This window comes from Kogia breviceps, chromosome 2, assembly GCF_026419965.1.
Source record: "Kogia breviceps isolate mKogBre1 chromosome 2, mKogBre1 haplotype 1, whole genome shotgun sequence".
NCBI lineage: Eukaryota > Metazoa > Chordata > Mammalia > Artiodactyla > Physeteridae > Kogia > Kogia breviceps.
Genome location: NC_081311.1, coordinates 138,790,876 through 138,796,643, shown reverse-complemented (window position 1 = coordinate 138,796,643; position 5,768 = coordinate 138,790,876). Strand labels below are relative to the sequence as shown.

Genomic DNA, 5,768 nt, shown 5'->3' with positions numbered 1-5,768 from the left:
GAATCCGTATCCCCTGCGTCGGCAGGCGGACTCTCAACCACTGCGCCACCAGGGAAGCCCTATTTTGTTCTTTGTTATGGCTGAGTAATATTCTGGCTTCTATTCTTGACATTTTGTTTCTGTGCATATTTATGTCTTTCTTTCCTTACAAATGAGTCATCATTCTGTTTTGTAACTTGTTTTAATTTAATGAATTATGAACATTTTTTATGTCATTAATTATGACTGCATGTTTTCTACCGAATGGATATACCATAATAATCTAGCTAATTATCTGTTGAAAATTTGCTTTTAGTTTTCGCCACTATAAGCAGTTATATGAAGAATTTCCTTGTATATAGATTATTTTGCTTATACACACATGTATAGTTTTACATGTTTTTTCTGATTTATTTTCATAAGATAAGCTTTTAAACATAACATATTTTTCCAGCTTTACTGAGATATAATTGAGCCAAAGCAATCTTGAGAACGAAAAATGGAGCTGGAGGAATCAGACTCCCTGACTTCAGACTATACTACAAAGCTATAGTAATCAAGACAGTATGGTACTGCCACCCTCTCTTTCTTAGGCCAGCCTTCTCCAAATCCTCAATCTAAGTTAAATCCCTCTTCTCTACTCTCCCATAGCCTTTTGAACATTTCCTTAATAGACTTTATGACCTTTATCATCATTTCTATGCTTGTGTGATTATTTATTATTGGTTCTCCTTTAGATTATAAACTTCATGAGACCACATCAGTTTTGCTCATCATCTCTATCCATAATGCCTATCTAGATGCTAAGCTAATAGTCATTGATAAGTGAATATTTGTTGAATGAATAAATAAAAGATTGAGTGGATTAGGGATCAGAAACAGTCTTATTATGATTTTTCCCACATGGTAATAGCATTAAGTATTTCTTGGGCACCTGTCCAGATTACAGCAATGGGAGTAAACCCCTACTTTCCCTTTCCCCTCATATGTGTCAGGAATATGATGTACTTTGTTCAAAGACTACTCTGGGATGGAGAAACTGAATGCCAAGATGAGCCAAGGGCAAGAGAGGAATCTTCTTTATGCTCAAAATGAACTAGGAATTACCATGAAGGAGAGAAACTAAACCCATTAGATTTAAAAAAAGGTTTTTTTAAATTGAGATATTTACAATTGAAGTTAATTTACAATGTTGTGTTAATTTCAGGTATGCAGTGAAGTGCTTTATATATATAAAATTATTCTTTTACAGATTCTTTTCCCTTATAGGTTATTACAAAATTTTGGCTATAGTTCCCTGTGCTATACAGTAGGTCCTTGTTGGTTATTTATTTTATATATAGTGTGTATATGTTAATCCCAAACTCCTAATTTATCCCTTGCCCCACCTTTCCCCTTTTAAACCCATTAGATTGTTTAAAAAGTTCAAAAGGCCATAAGTTTATAAAGAGGGATTTATCAGAAATGTTATGATGATGTGAGTAAAATAAAAATGAGAGCAAAGGTCATTAGAGTTATGACAAAATCTAACAGCTGTGTCAAAAAACACAGCTGCAGGCCCTTGCAAGGGGAAATTGAGAAATGTGAATCCAGCAGGAGTGTAAAGAAAAGAGGAAGTGGTTTCTCAGTGTTGGGAGTTATAAGTAGTTCAGGGGCTTATAGATTTGAAGGTGATAATTGAGAAGCAACATTGGAAATTATGAGGAAAGATGTATAAACTTAAGTATTGCTGTGAATTTTAGCCTTATTATAAAAGCTAAATATGAATGTTTTGAAACTTAGGATAACATAGGAGATATTAGAATTGATAAATGGGGTTTCATGCATGAAAAAGGTGTAGGTATCCTTTTATCATACATTATCTTATTTTATTCAGATACCAGTCTGATTACACATGGTCCAAGAACACTCAAATAATAAACCAAATATAATCAGATGTTAAAGACTGGTTCTTAAACATTATAGCCAACAATACCAGGCTTGCCTATGATCTCACTGATATAAAGCCACAACCATGCCTCACTGGCCACCAAACTCTTCAGCACAGCTTCCTTAACTGTGAGCTACTTACAGCAACGAGTTTGAGCACTACTGATTATTTTTTCAGGCTCTAAGTAGTTGTAGAAATCTTAGCAGAGGTTGGAGAAACCAGCTCAATCTTAAGGTCGTGCCAAGATGTGGCTAATCTAAGCTTTGAGTAAGTTACAGCAGCATTTATTTGCACTGGGGCCTTCTCAGTGAGGTTACAGACAAATTTTCACTTTGAATGGTTGACTGTATCAGGTATAGGTATTTTACAAGGCTGATAAGAAGAAAGGGATCCAGGAAGTAGAAGTATGGAGAAGAGCAGAGCTTGATGTTTTACCAGTGGATTTGAGCTGGCAGTGACACATCAGGAATCAGGCTGAGGAAGAGAGGGAAGTCAGTAATCACTTAGGTGGGGGAATCACTCAGAGAGGCCATGAGAAATTGTTGGAATGAAGATTTGAGATGAATCATTGCAGAGTCACTTAGTTGGGTTGTCACTTCCTTTTTATTTTCTTATTTTCTGAATTCTCTATGATGAAATCTTCAGAATGTATAAAATTGTGTACCTATGTCCCTCCTTGAAAAGTAATAATGCAATTTAATTTCTGGAGCTATCTAGGAATGTAAAGAGTTTCTCTTAGCATATACCTAGCTGCCTATGAAAGAATAACCTGGTAATGGTGGCTTAAATAATAAGAGCAGTGATTTCATAGTACATGAAATCTGGAGGTATTTGGTTTCAGGGTTGGTTCAGTGGTTCAATTATATCATCAGGACCCAGACTCTATCTCTCTACCCTGCTGTCCTCAGCATGTGGCTCTTCATTTTTTAGTATGTCAGTCACCTCATGATCACCAGACATAATTTCTTTCTTTCTTTTTTTTTTTTTTTGTTTAAATGAGGTTTTATTTATTTACTTAGGTTGCGTTGGGTCTTCGTTGCTGCTCACAGGCTTCTCATTGAGGTAGCTTCTCTTGTTGTGGAGCACGGGCTCTAGGCACAGGCTTCAGTAGTTGTGGCTCACAGGCTCAGAGCGCAGGTTCACTAGTTGTGGTGCATGGGCTTAGTTGCTCTGTGACATGTGGGATCTTCCCGGACCAGGGCTCGAACCTGTGTCCCCTGCACTGGCAGGTGGATTCTTAACCACTGTGCCACTAGGGAAGTCCCCCAGACATAATTTCTTAATTTCTGACTTAGAGGGAAATACCATAACTTCGAATATGATACATTATGAGTTTTGTTTCTGCTTGGCATGCATGTGCACACACACACATACACACACTACACACACATTCATTTATATTAAAAATAAAGACATACACAACAGTCCAGAGGAAGAACAAGAACTAGTGACTGTCCTTAGAATATGCCCATAAGGGGACTGACTTCCCTGGTGGCGCAGTGGTTAAGAATCCACCTGCCAGTGCAGGGGACACGGGTTAGAGCCCTAGTCTGGGAAGATCCTACATGCCACAGAGCAACTAAGCCTGTGTGCCACAACTGCTGAGCCTGCGCTCTAGAGTCCACGCACCACAACTACTGAATCCCATGCGCCTAGAGCCCGTGCTCGGCAACAAAGAGAAGCCACCGCAATGAGAAGCCTGCACACTGCAATGAAGAGTAGCCCCCCTAGCTGCAACTAGAGAAAGCCTGCATGCAGCAATGAAGACCCAACGCAGCCAAAATAAATACATAAATTTTTAAAAAAAGAAAGAATATGCCCATAAGGACCATGTGAGATCCTGAAATGAATTCCTGAGAATGCAGGCAACCACCCTTCCATACCCAATAAAGAAGTGAGGATGGGGCAAACCAGCTAGTGTGGGGTGGGTTGTGGTCTAAAGAGAAGGATGCCTGACTGCATCCTGGGAGAGAGTAGTGTGAACTCTGACACAAGGTCTGCTGAAATCCCTGGGCTGAATGGGAAGAGAGTCTCTAGCATTAGGACAGCTGCCTCTACTTCTCCGTCAGAGTTGCATGCAAGTTGAACTTGGCTGCAAGTCCTCTATTTTGCTGTATGTCAGTTTGAGATTTGATGCTCATGACAAGAGGCCCCTAGTTAATCACTCTTAATCATTGCTATTTAAAATTGTGACATTCTCAAACACGCACCTGGACAAGTGTCAGTGAGAAGCCATGAATGAGTGAATCAGGTCTAGATAGCTCACTGCTTTACAGCACTGTTTCACAAGCTAAGTTTCCTGGTGTCGTAAGGCATTGATTAAAGTTAGTAAGAGTGGAAATGAAGAGCCCTCAACAGCCATTTGCAACATAGCAATAAAAATAATGTGTTTGCCTTTGCTCTTTCTCCCCAAAGCTAAAAATACAAGTTTACCAACATCCACCTGGATTGAAAATCTTATGTAGAGAACTGGATCTTGGTCATATGTGGCTATTGGATTGCTGTCCAAAGGCATGACGGACTGATTTGGTAAGACTGGTTCCTTGTTGCCAATGTATGTTGAATTAAGAATGAATTGCCTTGCTTTAAGCTGGGGAGTAGTAGATAACCTCTCACACCCTATTTATAACCACATGGCATGGATTACTCTGAACTGTGACTGACGATGAACAACCACCCATGTCTTACCGCTTCCTCTTCCACCCCAGCAAAAGAATGTTTCCAGAACTGATAGATTACTTTAAGGAGAGAGGTGTACCATGTGAAGCTGAGACATGAAAAGCCAATTCACCCAAGGCCTCAGGCAGGCCTGCCCCTCTCCAGTAAGAAATGCATTCATTTGACAGTTCAAATGATGACTCAGCTACAAAGGCACAACCACTCGTTAATGAATTTTATTCTGTATCAGGAGTCTCTTTGAGTTTCTTCTCCTTTATTAATTTCACCTATTCCTCTCTCTTCTCCAATTATTGATGTTCCCTCATAATTTTTATAACTGTGTGTGCAATGATGAGCCTTCGGGGAAAGACAAGAACTACCACACTCAAAAGTATGAGAAAAGATTTGTTCATGAATGAAGTCTATATTTTTGTGCTGAAATTCAAAAATAGAAAATCTGAAATTCTGGCCAAGTACTGAGTGCTGAAGAAGATAAATAGCTGTGGAGTTCAACATATTTCATTCAGATAATTGTAAGCTACAACTTGCTAAGAGTGTGATTAAACAATCTTATTTGGCATTGTTAATTCTAAAGGGGGAGCATAAAGCATCTAAAAATATGTTGAGGTTACTCAACTCGATACTCTTAACTTTGGTTCCCACGGTCATCTTAAAGGAAGCATGATTTGAAGCCCATCATGAAGGGTTATATGTGTCATGTGTTTTACTCTAAACGGTCAAACAGGTAGGCCCTGGAGGAGTTCCAGGAGCCGAGGCCAGTCATGGCACGGGGTTGGGACAGACTGTCCACAGGGCCAAAGGGCATTGCAAGGGCTGTTCAGATTAGAACCAGCTTGTGGGAGAAGTAGGGTCAGGGGCAGAGGTCTGGAGGGAGTTGGGGCTAGCTCCAGGTTCGGGACCATTGGGCCATGCCACTGAGTAGGAGCTTCAGACGCCACCACACTGGCTGGTCTACGTTAGGATAAACCAACATTGCAATGCAGACAAAGACCTAGAATCCACAGAACCTCACCTGTGATGTCCAGATGAAGGCCCTATCTTTTCTGCAGAGGGTAAAGTCTTTAGGGCAGCAAAGCAAAGACTGAACTGCAGCTAGTATTTGGAGAGTGCCCAGAGTCTAGATATATTTTTAAAAATCCTTATTAGTATACATTTTATGAAGCATCCTTTTAGGCATCAC

At 39.8% G+C, this 5,768-nt stretch overlaps 1 pseudogene; it reads right to left on the bottom strand.

The window, feature by feature from the left end:
* Positions 1-1,931: 1,931 nt before the first annotated feature.
* Positions 1,932-2,233, bottom strand: LOC131750393 (ATP synthase subunit g, mitochondrial pseudogene; annotated as a pseudogene).
* Positions 2,234-5,768: the final 3,535 nt, after the last annotated feature.